This window comes from Cervus elaphus, chromosome 23 (genome assembly GCF_910594005.1).
Source record: "Cervus elaphus chromosome 23, mCerEla1.1, whole genome shotgun sequence".
NCBI classification, from domain to species: domain Eukaryota; kingdom Metazoa; phylum Chordata; class Mammalia; order Artiodactyla; family Cervidae; genus Cervus; species Cervus elaphus.
The window spans coordinates 77,330,672-77,342,555 of record NC_057837.1 but is presented as its reverse complement, the minus strand read 5'-3'; positions in this window follow the sequence as shown (position 1 = coordinate 77,342,555).

The following is an 11,884-nucleotide window of genomic DNA, read 5'->3' as shown; positions in this document are numbered from 1 at the left end:
TCTGAATCCCGAGGACTGGAAACTATTTTTCTAAACCAGAGTGAGGTATGTTTTGTGTCAGGTCTGGGAAAGTTGGGGTCATTTGTGAGAAGGGAGTATTCCAACAAGTTCCCACTGAGAAACAGGAGGCAGGAAATGCTGACTAATACCCACCACACACTCAGCACCGGCCAGAGACGGAGAGCCCCGAGCAAGAGCCCCTTTGGGCAGTCCCTGCAGCCCTGAGAGGTCAGTACACTTAGCCCCATTTTTTGCAGATGAGGAAACAGGCACAGAGTCAGGTAACATACCAAACGTCACACAGATGGTCGATGGCGGGGCTGGGATCTGAGCCCTGGTCTGACGCTGAGCTCCGGCAGGTTTCACCTGCAGCCCCAGAGGAGGGAGGGAGGTGGGAAGGCAGGTTTTCCAGCGTGTCCCCCATGAGAAGGCAGCAACGTCACAGGATGAGAAACGGCCGCTGACACCGAGGAGTGGGGCTCCCCGGAGACATGAGACCCCCCAGAGGGCAATGACCACTCACATCCATTGATTAAAGAAGAGCGAGAAAATCCAGATGCTTTAAAACGCTGGCTCCATTCTTTAATCATACCCCCGGCAAAATAAAACAGGTGTCTAGGTCAACGTCTGCCCACAGCTTCCCAGCTAGTGAGTGCTCTGTCGCTCAGTCGTGTCCGACTCTTGGTGACCCCCCTAGACTGTAGCCCGCCAGACTCCTCTGTCCATGGCACTTTGCCGGCAGGAATGCTGGAGCGGGTGCCATCTCCTCCAGGCTGGGGCAGGGACCGCCTGACTTTAGGTGGGTGTGTGCTGCCATCTGGTGGTGGACTGGGGCAGGTGGCAGTGCCCGCAGATGAGTTCCCAGCCCTGCTGGGAAATGTCCTGCATTCCCCTATGCTGACTTGTCTTTAGAGGGGTTCTGGGCACCGTGACTGCCCCCAGCATTAACCTCACCCCCTTTTTATATACCTAAAAATTTCAAGCTACCATTTTAAGCATAATTTTGTAATAGGTAATGCATGCATAAGGTAAAGAGTAATAGTGGACTTTGCTGATGGTCCAGTGGTTGACTCCACACTACCAATTCAGGGGGCCTGGGTTCAGTCCCTGGCCAGGGAACTAGATCCCACATGCCAGCAACTAAAAGATACTGTACGATGCAACGGAGATTCCATGTGCCTCAACTAAGACCCGGCACGCATGCCCAGTCCTGTCTAGCTCTTTGCGATCCCACGGACTGTAGCCCGCCAGGCTCCTCTCTCCATGGAATTTCCCAGGCAAGAATACTGGAGTGGGTTGCTATTTCCTTCTCCACTAAGACCCACCACAGAAAACTGGTCAACCACTTGTAAAAGAATGAAACTAGAACACTTTCTAACACCATACACAAAAATAAACTCAAAATGGGTTAAAGATCTAAATGTAAGACCAGAAACTATAAAACTCCTAGAGGAGAACATAGGCAAAACACTCTCCGACATAAATCACAGCAAGATCCTCTATGACCCACCTCCCAGAATATTGGAAATAAAAGCAAAACTAAACAAATGGGACCTAATGAAACTTAAAAGCTTTTGCACTACAAAGGAAACTATAAGTAAGGTGAAAAGACAGCCCTCAGATTGGGAGAAAATAATAGCAAATGAAGAAACAAACAAAGGATTAATCTCAAAAATATACAAGCAACCCCTGAAGCTCAATTCCAGAAAAATAAATGACCCAATCAAAAAATGGGCCAAAGAACTAAACAGACATTTCTCCAAAGAAGACATACAGATGGCTAACAAACACATGAAAAGATGCTCAACATCACTCATTATTAGAGAAATGCAAATCAAAACCACAATGAGGTACCATTACACGCCAGTCAGGATGGCTGCTATCCAAAAGTCTACAAGCAATAAATGCTGGAGAGGGTGTGGAGAAAAGGGAACCCTCTTACACTGTTGGTGGGAATGCAAACTAGTACAGCCACTATGGAAAACAGTGTGGAGATTTCTTAAAAAACTGGAAATAGAACTGCCATATGACCCAGCAATCCCACTTCTGGGCATACACACTGAGGAAACCAGATCTGAAAGAGACACGTGCACCCCAATGTTCATCGCAGCACTGTTTATAATAGCCAGGACATGGAAGCAACCTAGATGCCCATCAGCAGACGAATGGATAAGGAAGCTGTGGTACATATACACCATGGAATATTACTCAGCCGTTAAAAAGAATTCATTTGAATCAGTCCTAATGAGATGGATGAAACTGGAGCCCATTATACAGAGTGAAGTAAGCCAGAAAGATAAAGAACATTACAGCATACTAACACATATATATATGGAATTTAGAAAGATGGTAACGATAACCCTATATGCAAAACAGAAAAAGAGACACAGAAGTACAGAACAAACTTTTGAACTCTGTGGGAGAAGGCGAGGGTGGGATGTTTCAAAAGAACAGCATGTATACTATCTATGGTGAAACAGATCACCAGCCCAGGTGGGATGCATGAGACAAGTGCTCAGGCCTGGTGCACTGGGAAGACCCAGAGGAATCGGGTGGAGAGGGAGGTGGGAGGGGGGATCGGGATGGGGAATACGTGTAAATCTATAGCTGATTCATGTCAATGTATGACAAAACCCACTAAAATGTTGTGAAGTAACTAGCCTCCAACTAATAAAAAAAAAAAAAAAAAAAAGACCCAGCACAGCCAAATAAATAAATGTAGATAAGTATTTTTTTTTAAAGAGTAATAATACAGGGGTCAGCTGACTGTGGCCAGTAGGCTAAATCTGGCCCACTTGTTTTTCTGTTGTCCCCATGAGCACTTTTTAATAGTGGGGGCAATAAAGAATATTTTCCCAACAAATGACATTCAAATTCAGTGTCAGTTTTAAAGTTTTCTTTGGCACATAGTCACACCCATCATTTGTGTATTGTCTATGGCTGGTTTTTCAACACAGCCGCAGAGTCAAGAGACCAAATGACCCACAAAACCTAAAACACTATCTGGCCCTTTATAGAGAAAAATCGACCAACTCCAGATCTAGAGTGCTCCCCACTCATGCTCCCCCAAGCCCTCTGTTCTCCCCAGAGGCCACCATCTGAATGAGACACTTGGAAGTCCCTTCCACAGTCACAGAGGCACGGCTGGCCCCCACTCTTTTCACACAATGGGTAGAATATTACATGCACAGTTCTGCACCTTGGCTTTTTCATTTAATAGGTTTTGAAGATAGTATTATATCAATGCTTCCTTAGTTCCTTCCTTATTTCTTTCTACAGCTGTATAACATTACAACTTCAGGGTGGACCTTCCTTTGTGAACTCATCACTCGTTAAGTTTTGAGGTCATTTTCAGTCTTGGGTAATCCAGATTGCTGTGCTGAAGGACTTAAGTCTTTGCTCACGAGGGCCAGTAGACCTGAGGGGCCAATTCCTGGGGATCGAATTGCTGGGTTAGGGATGTGGGCGAGTTCCCTTTCGATTGCTCATGCCAAAATTGCCTTTGACCAAGGGCACGCGCATTTAAACTCTCAGAACTTGAGAGCGCCAGTTTCCTCACACCCTTGCCAACACTGGGTGTTAGCGAGTGTTTTCTTCTTTGCCAATCTGATAGGTGGTTTTAATTTGCATTTCTATTACTGTATTTCATTGAATCTAAGATATCATTGATTGTACCATGCACCTGATTTCAGAAATGCTTGAATATAAAATTTGCCTCTTAGAATCACTGAAATAGAACACGTTGAGTGGAACTGGCTGTTTTATTGCATTTTCTTACTCTGTATTGTTCTATTCTGATTTTTTTGGGGGGGGGGCAGGGAGCGGGCAGTGGGGGCGGGGAGGCAGGACAGTGGTGGTTAAGAGCTTAGAGTTCAAATCCCAGCTCTGCCCCTCACAAGTGTGAGTCTTTGCACAGGTTAATCTTTTCTGTGTTGCAGTTTGCTCATCTGTAAGGTGAGTACCTACCTCATAGGGTCGTTGTGAAAGTAAAGTGAAAGTCACTCAGTCATGTCTGACTCTTTGCAACTCCATGGACTATATGGTCCATGGAATTCTCCAGGCCAGAATACTGGAGTGGGTAGCCTTTTCCTTCTCCAGGGGATCTTCCCAACCCAGGGATTGAACCAGGGTCTCCTGCATTGCAGGCAGATTCTTTACCAGCTGAGCCACCAGCGAAGGATTGTTATGAAGGTTAAATGAATTAATACATACAAAACACTACGTTCCTATAACATACTAAATGCTCCATAAACTTCTGCTATGACTATCATGTTTCCTTTGGGATCTCTTTTTCTTAATGAGTTGCAAGGGCCCCTTATAAATTAAGGAAACATCCTTTTGGTTCCCCCCCCCCCCGACCCTGGACCCCTGGTTTCTATTCCCTTTTTCCTTGACCACAAAGGTAAAAGATGGTACAAAACTCAAACATTACATAAATAAAATGTACAGGAAGAAACTAATGGAAATGACCCAGATGTCAATCAATACAGGAATAAATGAACTGTACCACTGCTCCTACCCACTCACTCCTATCCTGTTTTGATCATACAGTTTAGCAACTACATCAAACATTGAGTATCTTAATGCTATACTTCAGACACTGCAGGGGGACATAACTCACGTGCCATGAGATGCCACTAGCAAACACGTCACCCACCCCATCCAACACAGACCCCTTCCCAGTGACTCTCTGTCTTCTGGGTGCCCATGACTCTTGCTGTCAACAGTTCCTCAGCTTTACTTTCTGTAGTTTGTGTTATACAAGCTATAGCATGAGTCTGCGGCTTTTTTCTTAACTGCAGTTTGGAAACAGAAACACAGAACTTTACGGTAATGTTACCCCCAAGCTTGCTACTCAAAGTGTGGTCTGTACTCAGCATCGGCATCCTCTCGGAGACTGTTGGAAATGCAGGATCTCAGCGCCCGTCGCCCCCAGAGAAGCAGAATCTGCGTTTAAACAAGCTTGCTAGTGATTAACCTGCACAGGACACTTTGAGCAGTATTACTCTAAAAAATAATATTCTAGGTCTTGTAACGTATATTGCATTTTTTTGCACTTTGAATATACTTTTTCAAACTATTCATGTCTTTCACATCTCAGAGATCCCAAAACTGCCCGGGTGTTTTCCTGCCTTGTTGAGAATAGTGTTTTTGAGTGAAGGCTGTGGAACAGTACAAGTCCATGTATCTCTTTCCTGGAACACTGTGCCAGCTTCCTTGGCTGTAGATAACAATTTACCTTTAAGAGCAGCTTATGCAATAATGATATTTATTATTACATCTTCAGTCTCAGTTCAATTCAGTTCAGTCACTCAGTCATGTCCGACTCTTTGCGACCCCATGAACCACAGCACGACAGGTTTCCCTGTCTGTCACCAACTCCCGGAGTTTACCGAAACTCATGTCCATTGAGTTGGTGATGCCATCAAACCATCTCATCCTCTGTCATCCCCTTCTCCTCCTGCCTTCAATCTTTCCCAGCATCAGGGTCTTTTCAAATGAGTCAGTTCTTCACATCAGGTGGCCAAAGGATTGGAGTTTCAGCTTCAACATCAGTCCTTCCAACGAACACCCAGGACTGATCTCCTTTAGGATGGACTGGTTGGATCTCCTTGCAATCCAAGGGACTCTCAAGAGTCTTCTCCAACACCACAGTTCAAAAGCATCAATTCTTCAGCGCTCAGCTTTCTTTATAGTCCAACTCTCATATCCATACATGACTACTGGAAAAACCACAGCCTTGACTAGACGGACCTTTGTTGGTAAAGTAATGTCTCTGTTTTTCAATATGCCATCTAGGTTGGTCATAACTTTTCTTCCAAGGAGCAAGTGTCTTTTAATTTCATGGCTGCAGTCACCATCTGCAGTGATTTTGGAGCCCCCCAAAGTAAAGTCTTCACTGTTTACATTGTTTCCCCATATATTTGCCATGAAGTGATGGGACGAGATGCCATGATCTTAGTTTTCTGAATGTTGAGCTTTAAGCCAACTTTTTCACTCTCCTCTTTCACTTTCATCAAGAGGCTCTTTAGTTCTTCTTCACTTTCTGCCATGAGGGTGGTGTCATCTGCGTATCTGAGGTTATTGATATTTCTCCCAGCAATCTTGATTCCAGTTTGTGCTTCATCTAGCCTGGCATTTCAGATGATGTACTCTGCATATAAGTTAAATAAGCAGGGTGACAATGTACAACCTTGACGTACTCCTTTCCTGATTGGGAACCAGTGTGTTGTTCCATGTCCAGTTCTAGCTGTTGCTTCTTGACCTGCATACAGATTTCTCAGGAGGCAGGTGAGGTGCTCTGGTATTCTCATCTCTTTAAGAATTTCCCACAATTTGTTGTGATCCACACAGTCAAAGGCATTGGTGTAGTCAATAAAGCAAATGTGAAGAACTAAAGAGCCTCTTGATGAAAGTTAAAGAGGAAAGTGAAAAAGTTGGCTTAAAACTCAACATTCAGAAAACTAAGATTAATTGGCATCTGGTCCCATCACTTCATGGAAAATAGATGGGGAAACAATGGAAACAGTGAGAGACTTCATTTGGGGGGCTCCAAAATCACTGCAGATGGTGACTGCAGCCATGAAATTAAAAGATGCTTGCTCCTTGGAAGAAAAGTTATGACCAACCTAGATGGCATATTAAAAAGCAGAGATATTATGTTACCAACAAAGGCCCATCTAGTCAAAGCTATGTTTTTTCCAGTAGTCATGTATGGGTGTGAGAGTTGGACTATAAACAAAGCTGAGCACCAAAGAATTGATGCTTTTGAACTGTGGTGTTGGAGAAGACTCTTGAGAGTCCCTTGGATTGCAAGGAGATCCAACCAGTCCATCCTAAAGGAGATCAGTCCTGAATATTCATTGGAAGGACTGATGCTGAAGCTGAAACTCCAATCCTTTGGCCACCTGATGTGAAGAACTGACTCATTTGAAAAGACCCTGATGCTAGAAAAGAGTGAAGGTGGAAGGAGAAGGGGATGACAGAGGATGAGATGGTTGGATGGCATCACCAACTCAATGGACACGAGTTTGAATAAACTCTGGGAGTTGGTGATGGACAGGGAGGCCTGGCATGCTGCAGTCCATGGGATCACAAAGAGTCGGACATGACTGAGCAACTGAACTGAACTGACTAAACTGATAAAGCAAAAGTAGATGTTTTTCTGGAACTCTCTTGCTTTTTCAATGATACAGCGATGTTGGCAATTTGATTTCTGGTTCCTCTGCCTTTTCTAAATCCAGCTTGAACATCTGGAAGTTCATGCTTCATGTACTGTTGAAGACTGGCTTGGAGAATTTTGAGCATTACTTTACTAGCATGTGAGATGAGTGCAATTGTGCAGTAGTTTGAACATTCTTTGGCATTGTCTTCTTTGGGATTGGAATGAGAACTGACCTTTTCCAGTCCTGTGGCCACTGCTGAGTTTTCCAAATTTGCTGGCATATTGAGTGTAGCACTTTCACAGCATCATCTTTTAGGGTTTGAAATAGCATAACTGGAATTCCATCACCTCCACTAGCTTTGTTCGTAGTGATACTTCCTAAGGCCCACTTGACTTCACATTCCAGGATGTCTGGCTCTAGGTGAGTGATAACACCATCGTGGTTATCTGGGTCATGAAGATCTTTTTTGTATAGTTCTTCTGTGTATTCTTGCCACCTCTTCTTAATATCTCCTGCTTCTGTTAGGTCCATGCCATTTCTGTCCTTTTATTGTGCTCATCATTGCATGAAATGTTCCCTTGGTATCTCTAATTTTCTTGAAGAGATCTCTAGTCTTTCCCATTCTATTGTTTTCCTCTAGTTCTTTGCATGATCACTGAGGAAGGCTTTCTTATCTCTCTTTGCTATTCTCTGGAACTCTGCATTCAAATGGGTATATCTTTCTTTTTCTCCTTTGCTTTAACTTCTCTTCACAGCTATTTGTAAGGCCTCCTCAGACAACCATTTTGCCTTTCTGCATTTCTTTTTCTTGGGGGTGATCTTGATCACTGCCTGAAGACAAGAATGGAGAAATAACTCCAGAAAGAATGAAGAGATGGAGCCAAAGCAAAAACAACACCCAGTTGTGGATGTGACAGGTAATGGAAGTAAAGTCCGATGCTGTAAAGAACAATATTGCATAGGAACCTGGAATGTGAGGTCCATGAATCAAGGCAAATTGGAAGCAGTGAAACAGGAGATGGCAAGAGTGAACATCGACATTCTAGGAATCAGTGAACTAAAATGGACTGGAATGGGTGAATTTAACTCAGATGAACATTATATCTACTACTGTGGGCAAGAATCCCTTAGAAGAAATGGAGCAGCCATCACAGGCAACAAAAGAGTCCAAAAGGCAGTACTTGGGTGCAATCTCAAAAATGACAGAATGATCTCTGTTCATTTCTAAGGCAAATCATTCAATATCACAGTAATCCAAGTCAATGCCCCGACCAGTAGTGGTGAAGAAGCTGAAGTTGAACAGTTCTATGAAGACCTTCAAGACCTTCTAGAACTAACACCCAAAAAAGATGTCCTATTCATTATAGGGGTCTAGAATGCAAAAGTAGGAAGTTGCGAGCTACCTGGAATAACAGGCAAATTTGGCCTTGGAGTACAAAACGAAGCAGGTCAAAGGCTAACAGAGTTTTTCCAAGAGAACACAGTGGTCATAGCAAACACCCTCTTCCAACAACACAAGAGAAGACCCTACACATGGACATCAGCAGAAGGTCAATACTGAAATCAGACTGATTATATTCTTTGCAGCCAAAGATGGAGAAGCTCTATATAGTCAGCAAAAACAAGACTGGGAGCTGACTGTGGCTCAGATCATGATCTCTTTATTGCCAAATTCAGACTTTAATTGAAGAAAGTAGGAAAAACCACTAAACCATTCAGGTATGACCTAAATCAAATCACATGTCTTAAGAAGCCTATAGGTAGGCAGCTCCGAGATGTGTTCAACTGCTCAACTACATCATCCAGGTCCTACCTAGCTCTTGCCATCTTTCTGTGCTGGCATCTTTGGTGTGTTGGCTTTTCAGCAGCAGGCTTGTGCCTCATGGTATCTTAATGATTGCCACAGCTCCAACCATCACAAAATCATATTACACGGGGGGAAAAGGGGACAAAAAAGGCTTTCTCCCCAGGTATTTTCATGAGAGGAAACTTCCAAACATGCCTTCTCCCCAACTCACTGGTCAGAAAGAACTAGGTCATAGGCACACCCCTGGACCAACCACTGGCAAGCGGAAATGGCAGTGCCTGTGACTGGCTTGGATTCACATCTGGAAGCCGAACCTTCGGCCTTCTAAACAAAACCAGGCTTCTGAAGGAGAGAAGGACATGACTGGCCTGGTAGTAAAAAATGTACAGCACACCTCCCCTCTGAACCTCTCACCTCCAGTCTTGCTGCGACCGAATTCAATTTCCTTGAGGCAGCCAGGCTGCACTTTGTTAAAATGCAAACCTGCCCACCTCATTTCGCTTAAAACTTCCCAGGCTTCAGCTCCCTCACCACAGAGAGAACACGGAGGGCCCCAGAGTTAAAAGAACCGGATTCCAAACCCGATTTTACTTCTCTCCTGTTGCCTGACCTGGGGAAGCCACCTTACTCCACCGAGTCTCAGTTTCCACGTCTGACAAATGTGGAGATAACAGCCACTTTGCAAAGGTCATTGAGGAAATAATGACAGTAGCAGCCAATACGTCTATAGCCCTCCCGCTGTGTCAAGCTGTTTTCTAAATTCTTTAGTTATATTAGCCATTTTCACCTTCCCACGCATCCGACAAAACGGGACTCGCATCGGCATCAGCTGAAGCTACCAGGTCAAGCGCAGGGAGAGGCTGGGGCGCAGGCGCCAGAGCGATGCGGCTCTGGGGACTGGCTGTGACCTCAGGGAGCGGGCAGAGCATCTCCGAGAGCGCTTTAGCACGCGGAGGACTACAACTCCCAACAGGCTCTGCCGCGCCGCTGGACTACAACAACCAGCATGCCCCGGGCTGTCGTGCTGCACCTAGTCCTCCTGCCGGGGGGACTGTGCAGAAATTCTCCTTATGGTCAGTTTCGCTTGACAGACATTCCCCGCGGGAACCAAGGAATCTATGCGGGTAAACACATATGCGCATCATGAATAAGAGGCTTTTGTTCTAACCCTAACTCCTCCACCTGTTAGCTCTGCGCCTGTTTCCTCATCTCTAAAATGAGGATGTTCGTAGGAGCTGTGGTGTCATTGAGCTGTGAGGATTAAAAGCTGAATATGACAGCTTGGTAGATGTCCCCGCCTCTCTAGGTGCCCAAGCGTTTATCAACGCATTTTATCTCCATAGCAACCCCATGAGATTGGTATCCTTATCACCCTTTTCAGAAGGGGAAACTGATGCCAGGAGAGGTTCAAGTCTCTTGCCTCAAGTCACACATCCAAGTGAGTGGCGAACTCGAACCCAGAAAATTTCACTCCAGAGGTGAGTCCACTTTAGGAACCCTAATACTTCCCATCTGCTATATGACATTTTACAGTGACTGAAAGCCCAGGGCAAATATTTTGTGTGCCCTTCAAGGTAAATTTGAATCACTTGATACAGAGTATAATGTCAAGATGACTGTATGTCGCCAGTGGTGGGAAGGGGCTTCCCTAGTGGCTTAGACAGTAAAGAATCTGCCCCCAGTGCGGGAGATCTAGGTTCCATCCCTGGGCGGGGAAGATCCCCAGGAGAAAGAAATGGCAACCCATCCCCTGGGTGGGGAAGATCCCCTGGAGAAGGGAATGGCTGTCCACTCCAATATTCTTGCCTGGAGAATTCCATGGACAGAGGAGCCTGGTGGGCTACCATCAGACACAACTGAACAACTGAGCAGACTCAGGCTGTCATAAGGAGAATGGAACATGGGGGCAAGAATGGAGGCTGCTGGGATCCTCCACGTGGGAGACAAGGGGAGCCTCGAGGAGGAGAGGGTAGAGAGATGCTTAGGAGGCACTGCTGACAGAACGAAGTTAATTGGGTGCAGGTGTACAGCTTCCTTGTTCCTTTGTACTGAAAGTTCTGGTCCTTTCTCTGCCAATGTGTAGCTGTGCCACCTTGAGGCAAACCTTTCATCTCTCCCAGCCTCAGTCTTCACATCCACATAAGGGTTTCTCAGACCACTTATGATAGAGGAGTCAACTTCTTGAATTTAACATTTGCAAATATATGTCTCCTGGGCCTTTGCACATGTCACTCCCACTACCCGCTTCCATCGCTCAGGTTTGTGTTGAAGTGTGACTTCCATAAGAGGCCTGACCACTCCTCCCCTGGTTTATTTCCTATCCTATTATAGTTAGGTTCTTCCCTATTTGTTTACTTGCTTCCTGCCTCCAACTAAAAGGTAAGCCCATGAGAGCAGGAGCTTGCTTCTTCAGGGATGTATATCCCTCCACAGAACCTATGAAAGTGGCTGGCACATAGTAGATGCTTAGTAAATATTTGATTGAGTTAATGAGTGAATGAATGAGTGAATGTTTTCCCTGCCACCTTTATATATATATATATGCCACCGAATCCTTTAACCGCCCTGCTTCAAGCCCCTTCTGGCCTGGCAGCATTAATCTTGGAAGCAAGACATATGGCCTGGGTTCAAATTCTGACTCAATTACTTAAGGGCTGAGTTACATAAATGTCTTAACCCCTCTCGCCCTCATTTTTCACTTTAACCCAAACCTCACAGAGGAAAATGCCCAGGGCAAGTTAAGTGCTTTTAAACAATATTATAAATTTGCATCTACTTACTTGTTTTTATTGAAGTATAGTTTCAGATGTTCAGCATAGTGATTCAAGTTTTTGGGTTCTGGTGGGTTTTTTCTTTTTTTTTTTTCAGATTACATTGTATTATAGATTATGACAATAGGCGCTCTTTTATC